This window comes from Amblyraja radiata, chromosome 7 (genome assembly GCF_010909765.2).
Source record: "Amblyraja radiata isolate CabotCenter1 chromosome 7, sAmbRad1.1.pri, whole genome shotgun sequence".
In the NCBI taxonomy this organism is placed as follows: Eukaryota; Metazoa; Chordata; class Chondrichthyes; order Rajiformes; family Rajidae; genus Amblyraja; species Amblyraja radiata.
This window is the reverse complement of record NC_045962.1, coordinates 64,778,532-64,794,745: the sequence shown is the minus strand read 5'-3', so window position 1 is coordinate 64,794,745 and position 16,214 is coordinate 64,778,532. Positions and strand designations below refer to the sequence as shown.

General features: G+C 43.0%; 1 protein-coding gene across 1 annotated transcript in view; it reads left to right on the top strand.

The window, feature by feature from the left end:
- Window positions 1-16,214, top strand: part of lrp1b (LDL receptor related protein 1B) — a 1,292,371-nt gene that overhangs the window by 814,771 nt on the left and 461,386 nt on the right. The window lies entirely within an intron of this gene.

Sequence of the window (16,214 nt, the reverse complement as noted above, 5' to 3'; positions counted from 1 at the left end):
TTGAAGTTCAGCATGCCTCACTACAATGTGTATTTACTAGATGTAGCTTTCTACCTTATGGTCTTTTGTTTGCTTGACCAGCACAGGCCATTTCCTCTGGTAGAACATAGTGCAGGTCACACTCTTTAGGTCAGACAGCAGGTGCTGTAGAAAAGAGCGATTGCCTTTTTCAGTACTGTAGAAACCACACTTTTCACTTCCAAATACAGCTTAAAACCATACCAACAGGCCATCTGGTCCAACCATTCTGAGGTAAAGTCTGCTCGTTCCGGGTAATTAGCCTTAATCACATTTATACGGCCTTCTCCATCCATGTGTCCAATGCAATTTTAAAGACAAACAGTAATTTCTTATATTGCAAACAATCCTGCGATTGATTTCAACATTCTCAGCAAGTAAGTGTAAAGAGATTTCTCTTGTTCACTGTTGAAATGGCCTGCATTTAATTTTGTACTTATGGTCTACAGTTTCTACAAGGACAGTTTTGTGTTGCTAAAAATAATTATACTGCGATTGGGAAGGATGTTATCCTCAACACTACGTATTGGTTGTGATATACTCCCAAAGCTTTTCAAAAATCATAGAACTTATTTTTTATATCATTACTTGTGCTTGTGGTAGGATAACTATGGTTTTGTTAAAATTCTTGTGACAACCATTGGCTAAGTCATTATTTATTGTCCACCCCTTACAGCCCCTGAATTGACTTAAGAGCATTGATGTCATTCTGAGTCTTTAGATTTTAGACTTTAGAGATATGTAGAGGTAGAGAGAGTCTTGTGTGGAAGACTGTTTTACATTTCCTAGCTGCCATGGTGAGATTCAAATTCATGTTTACAGAAAAAAACGCTATTTCTCATACTATTTTATTCTTCAGAGGATGATTTTGTGTTTATGATTATTTTATGATTACTTATGATGAGTCATCTGTGATAATAAAGCCATCAGTGTTTGAGAATTGTACTCAGACAACAGGAAAAGGGATGGGTTTGGAAACAGCATCTAACATTTTCAACACAAAATAAGAGATTATCTTAAGAGGGTATTCACATATATTGAAAAAAAAACATTGCCCTATTCATTGACATTTTTAACCATTGGAAAAGTCATGCTTTAATACATGATCGTTTTAGTAGTTCTCATCTAATATATAATGACATAAACACATTGGTGTTTATGGTGGTATTTGCAGACACAACCCCGATTGGACTGATCCAGGATGGGATGGAATCTGCCCAGAAGTGACACAGCTGGCATCCTGGTGCAGTTGCAACAACTGGAGCTCAATGCTCTTACGACAGTGGAATTGATTGTAGACTTTAGGAGTGCTCCCCCTCCCCTCACCCCACTCACCATCAACAACACCACAGTCACATCTGTGGAGTCTTTTAAGTTCCTGGGAACCATCATCTCCAAGATTCAGCTCATATTGTTTGTAGTAATCATTTTAAATTAGTTTATTCCATTTAATTAAGTTAGCCGTTGTAGTATAATTTGAGTGTTTAATATTTTGCCAATTCAAAGCATGACACTTAAGTAGTCGTACTTGCAGCAAGGTTACTGCATGCATTTATCAGCTTGATCTACTGTATTTTTTTTTCTCCTGAATATAGGGCCAAAAATTAATAGATTAAAAAACGGATAACTTCAAAAGTAAACTTTACAGGACATCATTAACTGATGAACAATTTTGACTGAATTTTAACTCAGTGCAGATTTGTTTGGTTCAGATGTTTCCCTTTATGTGTTGCTTAAGAGCAATGTTGGAACATAATGATTTGGGCAATTTGTTCTGAAAATTCTGTTCTAAGTTTACTTATTGGCATAATTTCCTTCCAGTGACTAAGAGTACCAAGTGTAAAACTTCACTTGACCACGTATCTATAAACATTTCGCCGACCAGAAGAAACCAAACCCATGATCTTCGAGAAAAACATTGATCTAGATATTCTCTACCACGGCACAACAATGGCATGTGCTCGGTATGTGGATTTGATTACAACCCGATCACTCAATGTGATTGGACATTCTGCATAAACAGTTTACTGCTTGACATTCAATTGCTGTGCTCTCTGCACAATATCAGAGATGTAGTCATCCAGTGCCATCTCACGGTAATGTTCAAATTATAAGCATATTTTGAGTTCAAAGGATGTTGCCAAGATGGAGGATGATCACATGCTTCAGAAGAGCTCCGAGATATTTTATAACATAATCACTCAATAATGTATAAGTACATAATCACTCAATAATAAGTAGAAGAAACTGATGATAGCTTAACACAACATATATGATGATGTTGTAGCAGGACCAAACGTGATGAATAAACAGTTGCTTTATTCAGTGACAAAATAGGTTTAAAATATAGTTTGGTCCTCTAACATAATATCATTGCTGCTGCAGCTGAGCGAGGGTGTTGTCTGGAGCTCAGCTACATGTTGACAATTATGTTTGTGGAACAAACTTGCATGTAACACCTGAATAAAGCAACTGTTTATTCACCACATTTGAATAGAATAGAATAGAATAGTTTCTTTATTGTCATTGTAACATGAACCATGTACAACAAAATTTAAAAATGTCAGCCAGTCAGTGCACCATTCAAACATTTCTAAAAGCTAACGATACATACAAGGTAAAATATTAAAAAAGATAAACAACTAAAATAAATATCATGAAAATAGCATGCATAAACACCCAACCCTACATCCTTCTGTCGATTTCACAGTGTACCACAGTCCCTTAGTATGTATCGCCCCTGCGTTCCTTGGCGGCTACATTTAGTGCCTTTATAGCAGTGGGGTAAAAATAGTTTTTAAGTCTGTTTGTCCTTGTCCTTGTAGATCTGTACCGTCTGCCTGACGGCAACAGTTCAAACAGGGAGTGTCCGGGGTGGGAAATGTCCTTTATAATACTCTGAGATTTTTTGGTGCCGCTACATTGGTGACCCCGACGATCCAAATTGGGATTTTCCAGACACACGCAGCCTCAGGAGACCTGATGTCTGTAGCCGACAGCCCAGCCCTGCAGAACGACGCTGCCGCCAACCCGGCCCTACCATAAGGTATGTCGCAGGCCACCCGGGTTAAGGGGCGCAGTCTGGGCCTTGTGTGACAGCCGCCAAGCTCTCCCGCATGATCCGCCCAGAGCCGACCACCGAGGCTGAGAGACCGCGGCTGCCGCCGCTCCCTCACCAGCTTCTGCCCACCGGAGCTGAGAGGCCATGGATGTTGTTGCTCCCCCACCAGCCACCGCTCCTCCACCAGCTGCTGCAGGAGCTACAAGTGTACAGCCCCCCGCCCCCAGCATCACCGACGGCCCTGGGAGCAGGGAGAGAGTGGGTCCGCCCATTATCTCACCAGCCACTGCTCAAGGCCTAGCCACCCGATATGGCAGGCCTACCTGGGACGGCTGCCGAAGACGTCCTCACCGGCGCAGACCCCGAAGGTCCCTGGGTGCTGGCTGCCCATCCAACCCAGTAGTGGGGTGGAGCCTCGGCCAGTCGTGAGTGGGCGGTCCCACAACGGATTCCATGGCAATTTCCAGTCACCACCAAGGGCGCGGCAGTGCAGTCGGTCTCCAATGGCGATGGTGGGTGGAGTCCCTACTTGCAGCGGTGGGGCGAGGCCCGTCGATGCTGGCCGCCCCGCACGCATCTAAGAATTACCTGGGTTGGCCATATCAGCTGGACGCCAAGATTGCCGCCGCGGCCTACTGCCACATGGCCGCTGCAGCGACTGCAAAAATGGCCACCGCAGCCAGCCGGAAGAGACGCTCAACCTTCCCTGACCGCCGTCAACAGCGCCACTTCAGGTCGGCTACCGTCACTGCAGCCTGACCACTGTACACAGCGCCACCTTACGGCCGGATGCCGTCCCTCCAGCCTGACTGCCGACAACAGCGCCACCTTCAGGTCGGTGGCTGTCACTGAACCTCCAGTTTTCCAGCACAGCTTCCCATCCTGCACCATGGACACTGAACAATTTGAACTTTCCTACCACTTTGTACTTGTTTGTTCACTGTAGTTTGTTTTGTTTCTTTTAACTTTTTTACACTGCATCACCACGCCGGGTTTAGCAATTAATTTATTCTTACTTCTTTGTTTGCATTGTTGCTGACGTCTCCCAGCCATTGCTAGGGGCCATATTTCTCAGGAAACGATCCCCTGCTGGTCGAGGAGATGCGACTGTGTCTCGTCCATCCGGCGGCTTTTGCATTGGTCTCCTCACACCCCTCGGCACACGGCCGGGATGGCCCACAGCCAGAGCGTCGACTGCGCCCGTGGGCCCCACCGTCCCGACCCATGGCCGGGGTGCCTCCTACACACAGCAGGAGCTGCCCTCGACCATGCGTGTGCACCTTCTTGTAGAAGATTAGCGCGTTCTATTCCTTCCTCCGGTTCTGGGGGGGGGAGGGGTCCTGTGGCGTCAGCTGATAGACAGACCACTTACGGTCGAACCCTCGTCAGTGGTTACGAGGGCTGTCACATGACATCATGGATTAAGGCGAGTGTCCTGCTAATAAGCATATCTCAACATGAGATCTCAACAGTCAACATGTAGCTGAGCTTGAGACAAAAGCCTCGCTCAGCTGCAGCAGCAATGACAATTATGTTAGTGGACCAAACTTGCATGTAACACCTGAATAAAGCAACTGTTTATTCACCACGTTTGGTGCCGCTACAATATTATGCTCAGAGGCCACAGGGTTTATTTGGATGCAATGCATGCTTGACTGATTTTTTGATAACAAACAAAACGTTTGCAAGTGGTGATCACTGCAGTTGCCAACGTCAGCCTTTGCCAAAGGTTGAAGCTCCAGTCCTTGATTGGTAAAAGGACTCGAATCTCCTGGAATCACCACATGGGATCTACTTCTGAAAATTCCAGCAGGACAGGTCATCTACTCATAAGATCATAAGATCATAAGTGATAGAAGGAGAATTAGGCCATTCGGTCCAGCAAGTCTATAATTCAATCATGGCTGATTTATCTCTCCCTCTTAACCCCATTCTCCTGCCTTCTCTCCATAAAATCTGATACCTGGACTAATTTTATGTTTTTTCCGCAGTTTTTGGGAAGCCCATCCTAATATTTCTTCCCTTGGTGTCCAATCTCCTGGTGCCCTACCACTTGAGGTTTGATTTGCTGAGGGTTCTCCCTATAGTTCAAGCACATTAACCAGTTTGTAGGTTTCCACCATTACACATGTTCTTCATGTTCAACCTTTGACCTGGCACTCACTTTGTATGCAGGGCACCCAGGCATCTGCCTTGGCTGATGCGATCTCCCAGTTGCCAAACATTTTAACTTCTGTTCCCATTCCCATGCTGATCTTTATGTTCTGGGCCTCCTCCACTGTCAGTGAGGCCACACACAAATTGGAGGAACAGCACCTCATATTTTGCTTGGGTCTCTTACACCCCAGCAGTGTGAATATTGATTTATCTAATTTCAAGTAATCCTTGCATTCCCTCTTTCTCCGTCCCTCCCACACCCCAGTCATCTTGCTAGTTTCACTGTTCGTATCCCTTCATAATCACCTCTTCAACAGCCAACAATGGATCATTGTGGGCTTGACCTTTCCTGAGTTATCGGGGCCGGTTCTGATATGTTCTGTACCTTTTCCTACCTCCAGTTTCCCTTTCTCCTGATTCTCAGTCTGAAGAAGGGTCTCAACCTGAAACGTCTCCCATTCCTTTTCTCCAGAAATGCTGTTTGACCCGCAGAGTTACTCCAACATTTTGTGTCTATCTTCGGTGTAATCCTGCATCAGCAGTTCCTTCCTACACAATAATTTGGATGTACTGCACATTAGAATATTGCTCTCTTCCAGAGCTTGGTTAACTGATGAAGCATCCACATATTAACACTTGCACCCAAGCACTGTCTGACGTATATTTTATTGGGAACATGTATCATTCTTTAGTTTGGTACCTTATCATCTCTACAACAGTTTCATTGTTATAACTTCACTCCTTAACAATTATTAGGTTATCTTTAGCAATCCTCTTCCTTCAATCTTCTTAAAGCTAACAATGTCATGGTGACCTGGAGAATTAGCAAATAGTTTGTTAAAGTATAAAGTATGAAATTATTTTAGAGTAGTGAGTTCTAAATGAAAGTATGTCAAATAAGCGAATAGAATAATTGTTGTTTTTTTTTTTGCAGCAGTTTCACTTAAATTATGCTAGAATTAAGATATCAAATATGCTGACATCACATTTAAATGTTGTTTATTTTCACACATAAAAAGTGTGTGCTAAGATTATGTTCATGTTTGCCTTCCTTCAAGAGTTCCTGTTGATGTATACACTACCATTGGTCCACCGCCAATTTTCTGGCACCCTTGATTTCAGAGCCATGCCAAATTATCCGTTATGCCAGCCCAACACAGGTCACAGCCTCCAAGTCAAATGGTACCAGAACGGTCAGCCCAAGCAGTCAGGGGGCTGAACTGCCAGCCCGCAAAGTCATCCTCGGAAGTCAGCCATGGGTACAGATCTGCTGGAGTTCCATAGTCCTGGCCGCAGGGGGCAAATTCGACCTGCCAATCGCTCGCTGAAGTCCTGATGAGGTTAAGATCGGCCGCCTCACTTTTCCTAAGCGCCACATTCCTGGGGTGGGGGACTTCCGGGGGGGAATTCAACTGTCCAGATTAAAACTGCTGGACCACCAGTTGCCAGAAAATTGGTTGTGGTCCTGTACTTATTTGGAGTAGTCAATTGTGTGATCCTGGTTCATCTAAAACCTCTTATATTTGGCAGAATATCATCCTTAATTCCATAATCTTCATCGAAGTAATATTTTAGCCAGGCAACTCTTCCAACATAGGAGAAAATATCATATGCAGTATTGATGTGTGTAGATTTGTATGCTGTTCATGTAATGTGAGCTAGAGAGTATTTAGCATGCCAACGGAATCAACACCTCTAAAACAAATTGCATTTTGTCAGTGAAAGAAGCTACTAATCCGTTTAAATGATGAATGGTGATTTCAACATCTGAAGCAAACCAAAAATTGTTGTCAATTGTAACTAAAAATAGCACGTACCCAAAAATCCCACAGCATAAAGACATAAATTAATTAATTTATATTTTGCAGCTTCTTTTATCGTACTTTGTGTTTGTCAGGATGAGGAAGGTGAAGAAGATTATTTTTTTTTGCAATTCTAAACATGTTAAAGTAAGAGTTCAAAATAGCAATATAGGATTTAATTTGGTTCTGAATTAACATGGAACCAAAGGCTTGAATTTCAACCTATGTTAATGGCGAAGCTTTAACAAGGGTCAGAGCTTACATTGCTAAAGACTGCAGGGACTTGCAGAGAAATGTGCCAGGCAACCTCCTCAGAAGAGATGGTTTGCCATCTTTAGCATATTAATAGCTTATTAAGGGTGAAATTTAGAGTTTTTAATTTTAGTTTTGTATGTAGGGGCTGGCACTAAGACGGGAAAGCAAAGCAAGAACACCGTTTATTAATACGACAAACCTGCAAGTGATTTATTTAATGGTTCTTTGAAAAGTTCTGTTCATTCTGTCAGAGTAAGGGATCGCTTTGAAATGTTTGGAGCAAACCTGTTTGCAACTGCATATTTGTAAACATCACGATGTGATCTGTACATTTTCAAGTCTCATTGGGCACTTTAACCTGGGGCTGTTAATGCAGCAGCTTTTTGGGATTCAGTGTATCACTTAGGTGAACGTCAGCAAGAATGTTATGACCGACACCAGAACCCCTCCAGCACATCTCTAAACTAAACTAAAGTAAACACATGAGGAAAGTGATAGCATATTTACATGTAGAGGATAACCTTCCTCAACTTGATGGAACACGAAGGTATCACGTCAGGTGATGGTAACTGTTTGTAACCTTAACCTGCTTTATGTTTGAGATGTTGTAACACTTTGCCAGTGCCTGGCAAGGTCACATTGTTATCCTATATTAGAGGATCTTTCAGCAGGCAGCCGACAGTCATGCATGGACAAATGATTGTTTGTATGTTGGCCTGGGTGGCTGTGTTTCCAGCTGTGGTGCAACCCAATGAACATACATAAAAATCAAGACATGCTGCCATCCCCACCACTTACAACCAAATGCACATCAACTTCAAAGGGCCTTCACTCTATTAACTGTTATACAGAATATTTTTTTTATTTTTGCCAGATATTTTAGCTGCTGCCAGTACAGCCATGTCTCATGCCAGTCTCTAATCCTAAAATAAAACTATCAGTCAAATGGGATTTTCTATTTTTAGCTAAATACATTTGGAGCTTCATCAGTTTACGCATCTGCCTTATCAAAATCAAATCCACTTTCTCCCACCTGACCATATCCACCAAAAATAAAACCGTCCGAAGTCTCTGTGTGTCTAAAGAAGGGTCTCGACCTGAAATGTCACCTATTCCTTTTCTCCAGAGATGCTGCCTGACCCGCTGAGTTACTCCAGCATTTTGTATCCATCTTTGATGTAAACCAACACCTGTAGTTCCTTCCTATACAGTCCAAACTGTGCTTTGTTCACCTCCCACTGTTTAATACCAATGCATACTGCATAATTCCATACCAGTTAAAAGTCCACTTCCGCCACGCTAACCAAGGTCAGTAAAGGGTGTCAATTTCTTTAGTCAAATTAGCATAAATTATGCGATAACGTACAAAACATCAAAGTGTACACCCTGGCTAAAGAACTAAACCATTATTCTTTTTCTTTGAAACGCATTTGTGTTATGTAGCTTCAGAGGTGGAGACAGCCATTTTTGATTCACAAAGTCAGATAGCTAAGATGGCCTAGGTGCACATCATTTCATCATTAGCTATTTAATGGCTGTGCCGTATTTCCCTGTCGGCTATGAGTTGATGAACATTTTGCACCAGAACTGTGGGACAATTAATTATCACTCATGGAATATAAATAATCTTGTGGTGCCATTAAAAATGTGGGCCTGCATGCACCTGTGTGCCTCCCTGATCTATTGTTCCAATCATGCAGCCACTCTGCATTAATATTGAAGACACAATGGAGCACTGTGAATCTTGTGCCTGAATTTAATTTCTCCAAATTATCCAATCACATGCATAAAGGTCTGACTTGGTCTGTAATGGCATCAATAATTAAATCTTCAGGCAAGAAGGAGCAGCAGGAATAGCAAAATAGTTATTATAATGAAAGTGAAGTTCTGTCTTACTGAAGGTCAGTGAGCCTGTAGTTCAATACTGCTGAACTGAAGAAACAAATATTGCCTTTTCCTATCAATGTACATCACATTCAGCAAAATCTGAAGGCAGGCAGCAATTTTAGTTTTGTATCTGTGATTTGATCCTGCCCAGTTCAAAGGCCAAAATCCTGCCCAGTTCAAAGGCCAAAATCCTGCCCAGTTCAAAGGCCAAAATCCTGCCCAGTTCAAAGGCCAAAATCCTGCCCAGTTCAAAGGCCAAAATGAATGTATAGTAAACTCCGGTCTTGATATCCACTGGTATGAAAAAGTTTAAAGCCAATCTTTAATGTACACTCAGCTTTTATGTTGTCATATTTTTATGTCACTTAGTCAAGGTCTGCAGGGTGGACAATTGTTGCTACACAACAGTGCCCAGCTGGATGCTTGATTTCACAGCTCCTTCAAACCATATTCTATTATAATGGATGAATAATCCCTTTCAAAACCAGCCTATGAATTTACTAAGAAGGTACAAGGAATGCACTTGGGGAGCTGGTCTGCTAGAAATGACTCCATACTATTGCAAAGTTTGTCAAATTTGTGTCAAGGACAGGTTCTATAACCAGACTGCTTTGCTGTAAAATGCAGTTAATGCATTGCCAGATTTTGTTAGATGTGGGAAAAATATTTTTTAAAGCATGAATTTTATCTACTTTAAATTGTAAAAAAAAAACCATTATGTTTAATTTTTAGCTTTACAGATGGATTGTGGAGCAAAATTTAAATTTTGCATCAGTAAAAAATCATCGGCAATCTGATTAAGGAGTGGTAAAGTGGGGATAGAATTAAGTAATATTAATTTAAAATTGTGTTTAGTGCTGAATTTTAAATAAAGGAGTAAAAAGTTTTAAATTCCTTAAGTTGTAAACTACTACACTGTTGAATGGAATACAAGTTTAAGTTTTATTCGGATTTCGGTAATCTATGGCAAACCATGTGGGTTGCCAAAATGGATTGACGGTCTGTAGGTGTGTAAGATTGTATTTGCAATTCAAAAATGATTCATTGAATTGAGGCCTATTTAGTCTTCCTATTTTTTATTTGAAGTAGTTGGTATAAAATATTAAAAGTAGACACAAAATGCTGGAGTCACGGAACAGGACAGGCAGCATCTCTGGAGAGAAGGAATGTGTGACGTTTTAGGTCAAGTTACAAGTTACAGGTTACATTTAATGTCACATACACCAATTGGTGCAGTGAAATTTGAGTTACCATGCAGCACACAAATAAGATAAACACAACACTATAGAATTTAACATAAAACATCACCCACAGCAGAATCAATGTTTCCCACTGTGAGGGAAGGCAACAAAGTTCAGTCATCTTCCTCTTGTTCACCCGTGGTCGGGGCTTATTGAGGCCTCCGCAGTCGCCGCAACGGTGGCTCAATGTTTCAGCCCCTCTCGCCGGATGATCGGATGATCGGAGCTCCGGCGTCGGAACGGAAGAACACTCTCAGCAGCTTGGAATTTCCGAATCGGCTGCTTCCTACCGGAGACTGCGGCTTCCGAAGTCCACAGGCCAAGCTGGACGGAGCTCTAACACTGGCGATCCTCGGCAAAAGTTCCCAGGCCTCCACGATGTTAATGTCAGCGCCGCCCGCAGCTGGACGCTCCGCAGACCACAGCTCCATGGTGTTAAAGTCGGCAGGCCCAACATGCCATCCCGGTAAGGCATCACCCGCTCCGCGATGGTAATTCAGTGCTGCGCCGCTGCTGAAGCTCTGGTCGGTCTCCGGCAGGAAAGGCCGCGCCAACCCAGATGGTAGGCCGAGAGGGGGAGCGAAGAAGCGGCTCGGAGAAAAGAGGCATCCTCGACCAGGTAGTGACTGATAAAGCGATTTTCCCCTCCCCCCGCCCCACCCCAACATAAAAAAGAATTAAAAACCCTCCAAAAACAAACTTTTTGACAGACTAAAAATAACAAAAAGGATGAAAAGACAGACAGCTGTTGGCGAGGCTGCCACACTCCTGCGTTGTCTGGGCTGTGTGCTTAGGGTCGCTGTCCAGTTGGAAAGTGAACCACTGCCCCAGTCTGAGGTCCTGAACGCTCTAGAGCAGGTTTTCATCAAGGATCTCTCTGTACTTTGCTCTGTTCATCTTTCCCTCGATCCTGACTAGTCTCCCAGACAGTTCCTGCCGCTGAAAAACATCCCCACGGCATGATGCTGCCACGACCATGCTTCACCGTAGGTATGGTATTGGCCAGGTGATGAGCGATGCCTGCTTTCCTCCAGATGTGACACTTGCCATTCAGGCCAAAGAGTTCAATCTTGGTTTCATCAGACGAGAGAATCTTGTTTAGGTGCCTTTTGGCAAACTCCAAGCGGGCTGTCGTGCCTTTTACTGAGGAGTGGCTTCCGTCTGGCCACTCTCCCATAAAGGTCTGATTGGTAGAGTGCCGCAGATATTGTTGTCCTTCTGGAAGTTTCTCCCATCTCCACAGAGGAACTCTGGAGCTCAGTCAGTGTGATCATTGAGTTCTTGGTCACCTCCCTGACCAAGGCCCTTCTCCCCTGATTGCTCAGTTTGGCCGGGCGGACAGTTCTATGAAGACTCTTGGTGGTTTCAAATTTCTTCCATTTAAGAATGACGGAGGCCACTGTGCTCTTCTAATGCTGCAGAAATTGTTTTATACCCTTCCCCAGATCTGTGTCTCGACACAATCCTGTCTCGGTGGTCTACCGATAATTCCTTCGTCTTCATTGCTTGGTTTTTCCTCTGACGTGCACTGTCAACTGCGGGACTTTATATAGACAGGTGTGTGCCTTTCCAAATCATGTCCAATCAATTTAATTTACCACTTGTGGACTCCAATCAAGTTGTAGAAACATCTTAAGGATAATCAATCGAAACAGGTACTGTAGTTGATGCAGGTACGATAACAGCATTTAAATGCTATTTGGATAGGTACATGGATAGGAAAGGTTTAAAGGGATATGGGGCAGGCAGAGGCAAAGAGGACTAGATTGGATGAGGTATTTTGGTCAGCGTGAATGAGTTGATCGAAGGGCCTGTTTTCATGTTGTTTGACTCTGACTCACAAATTATTTTTGTAAACCTTTGCTAGACCTCCTTGCATCCTCCCAATTATGCAGTGACTGGAATTGAACATCCAGTTGTTTTACAAGGAGCGTCATGAATCAGAGTTTTCTTGTAATAAAGATAATTAATTTAAGAAGGAACTGCAGATGCTCAATTTTGAGTGTCATAGCAAAGGGTCTGAATACTTATGTACCCTTTGGGTTTCTACCCCATCCTAACTTGGGGTGGGGGGGGGGGGTGCGTGTGTGTGTGGGAGGGAAGGAATGGAGGAAGGAGAGAAGGGAGTGAGGGAAGTAGAGAATGGAGGGAGGGAGGGAAGGAGAGAACGGAAAAGAGAGAGAGGAAGAAAGAAAGGAGGAAGGGAAGGAGAGAAGGGAAAAGAGAGAGAGGAAGGAGGGAGGGAAGGAGAGAAGGGCAGGAGGGAAGGGAAGAGGAGAAGGGATGGAGAGGGCCGGCGGCGGGAGCGGGGAGAGAGAGGGGTGGAGCAGGGGCTGTGAGCGTGAAGCACGGCGACTGGAGGGACAGGAGCGCTACCCTGGGACCGTGAGGGAACAACCCACCTCCCACCTCCCCCTTCTCCATTCCCCCTCACACCCCCCTCCCCATCTACCTGTTGCTTCCCCCTCCATCCCTCTACTCTCCCTCCACCCTTCTCTCTCCCCTCCACCAGGGGTAGATCTAACCGAGCCGAGAGTAGATTACTCCAGCGTGAGGCCCAATTGGGAGCTCTCAGCGGCCCAGAACCTCCGAATCGGCAGCTACAAATCAATGAATCAACCTACCAGTCAGCGCCGCCCGCGGCTGGAAAGTCAGCGTCGCCAGCGGTGGAATGCAGTACTGTTCCGCCGCTGCTGAAGCTAGCTAACGTGGAGGGAGAGTGAGCTGAGCCTACGTAATTGACGCTCGCTCTTCCTCCACTAGGCTCAAGACACAGCCCCTTGTGAGGCACATGTGATCGCTGCCTCCCCTGGTGCTTTTTCATTGCAGTTTTATGATGAGACCAGCGAGCACAAATTTAACATATTTGTACGTGAATTAAGTTACCTGGACTATGGAAGGTGAGGACATGTAATGAAGGGGTTTACACACATTACATTGGTGACATACATAGAGATAGTAACAGGCACACGCTTATTGCCCGCACTACATTCAGTTTCTGAGGGGTTGCACAATCAGAGGGGAGGCTTAACTCTTCGCTGCCTCACCTCTCATCTGTCCCTGTATTTGCAGCGGAGCTGTGCAAATCTGGTGATTTTTACTATTAAAAATTATTAGATTCATATAGAAATGACATTTATAACACAGATCAGTGGAAAAATCTTTATATTTATTTTATATTATTATTATTTTTCTTTACTTTTCTTAAAAGCTATTTTCATTGGGAGTATGACAGGTGAGGCCCTGCCTCCCCTGCCCCCCTGACCGCACACGTCCCTGCCATCTATCAGATGAGGTTAGAGTGGTTCAGTCACAATGTGTGGCGAGGTGCATCACAATGGGAGGCCTGTGCATTCATAATGAGCAGGACGGTGCTGTCACAATCAGTGGCATAGTGGTGCTGCAAGTACTGTCTTCTACCTGTGGATTTTCCCCACGTGCTCTGGTTTACTCCCATGTCCCGAAGCTGTGCTGGTTATTAGGTTTATTGATCACCAAAAATTACCCCTCCTCGGGGAGAATCTATGGCTTGCTAATGAGCTTTCTTGAACTACAGAAAAATGTGGAGGAATGGGATTAATAATATTTCTCAAGCAGGTGGCGTAGACATGATGGATTAAATAGTCTTCTCCCAAGTCATAAGAAAACACTCAGCACGTCGAAATGTTTTACTGCATTCACAGTGCTATGTAAGTACAAAATATTGCATGCAACGTAAAAGCAAGGCATCTTCTCTCAGGTTTCTGATATTCTGCATATTTGCAGTTAAAATAACTATCTACTAAGAAAGTCATTATCTTGCATTACACAATGGCACACCCACTAATATTCAAAGGTCAATTGTGATGGAATATGTTCTCCCGCATAGATGACTGCACCTCCAAAAGCATTCAAGAAGTGGAACACCATCTGCAGCAGCCCGTTTGATTGGGACCACATCCAACACATTAACCAATTGTTCCTCTCACCACAAAATTCATTGCAATGTTGCACATAATAACACTTGGATAGCATCTGTCAAACTCATGACTCCTACCATCCAGAAGGGCATAGATAGCAGAAGCATATAGACACAATCCTGCCAGATTTCCCTCCCAGTCACGCCATTATGGCTTGGAGATGTATCACTGCTCTTTCATCATTGCTAGATCTAAATCCTGTCACCCTATCCAACAGCATTGTGGAATAACCTTCACAGAAAAGAGTGCGAAGTTTCAGGGAGATGGCTTACTGCCCTCAGCTCAAGAACATTTTACGACATTTTGCGACACCCATTTCTGCTAAATTGATTTTAAAAAATGATTTATTTTCAATAATCTCTCTAAAATGAACTGGGAAACAAAATTTTATAGAATTGATTAATTTATTTCCTTACCTTTTTTAGCATTGCTCTTCTATTTATGCAAGCCTAAAATATTTCACCATGCTTTCGAATGCAACTTTTGTGACTGACAAGGCTAATGTACTTATTTCATTAAAAACAGCAAGCTTTGGAAAAGCGGAAACTGATCTATCTTTTCCTGAGGTGTCTAAAACAATTAAACTAGTTTTGCAATCAAGAGAGTACGAGAGATCAATCATATACTGAAATGTAGTTGGTTATTAATTTTGATGAATTTTGGAGATGAGAGAAAAAAATAATCTGATTGTTCCACATTTGCTACTTTATGCCTTCAAAGCCTGGTTATAGTGATGCTGAACAACATCAATCATAATTGGATTGTTTCATCTGGTCAGCACCACTGCTAAATTATGTAGTCTGGGCATCAACTAGTTTACGTCCTCTAAATGAAAAAACTCATCTATTTAGAAAGATATTCGGGATATAATTGTAGCTCCAAAGAAAAGAAAAAACTTGATAAACAGTAAATGATCTTTTTGCTGGAAGTAAGAGTAATTGAGGCATATTGAAGGACAAATGTATATCTGGAAAGTACATATTATAACTGGTTGTGGAGTGCTTTAGATCAATATAGTCATGTCAAGTTTATGGTCATATGCACAATTGAGGTAGAGGTACGATCAAAATCTTGCCTACTGTAGCAGCAGCATTGGGGATTAAATATAAGAGTCAGGAAGTCGTTATGCAGTTCTGTAGGAATTTTGTTAACCCACATTTGGGGTATTGCGTGCAGCTCTGGTCACCTCATTACAGGAAAGTTGTGGCGTCTTTGGTGAGGATGCAGAGGAGGTTTACTGGAATCCTGCCTGGATTAGAGAGTTTCAGCTACAGTGGCAGCTTGGGTAGACGTGGATTGTTTTCTTTAGAATGTCAGAGATTGAGGGGAGACTTGATCGATGTATATAAAATTATGAGAGACATTGATAGGGTAGACAGTTGGAATAATGATATGAACCATGTGCATAGAGATAAGATCACTTTTGCTATGCATCATGCTCGGCACAAACATTGTGGGCCAATGGCCTGTTCTTTGTTGTATTTTCTATCACTGGTACATAAACTCAGATCAAACTCAAAACATAAATCATACAGAAATTACACATGTAGTGGGGAAAAAAGCGAAAACAAGATATTAGTGCAAACCACAAGGAATCAATTCCATGGTAGTACAAACGATGATCTGGAATGTTCTATTGATGAGTTAGGTGCAGGTTTGTGCAGGTTTGTTCAAGAACCTGATGGTTGCTGGAATGTAGCTGTAAGGAACTGTGAAGCATATTAGATTGTTTTACTGCATTTGCAGTGCTGTAATGAAGGGAAAAGTGCACTACTATGCACTAAGAAAGGGTATGCATTTGATTGCACACTTGCAGCTGTTAATTTTGGTATCT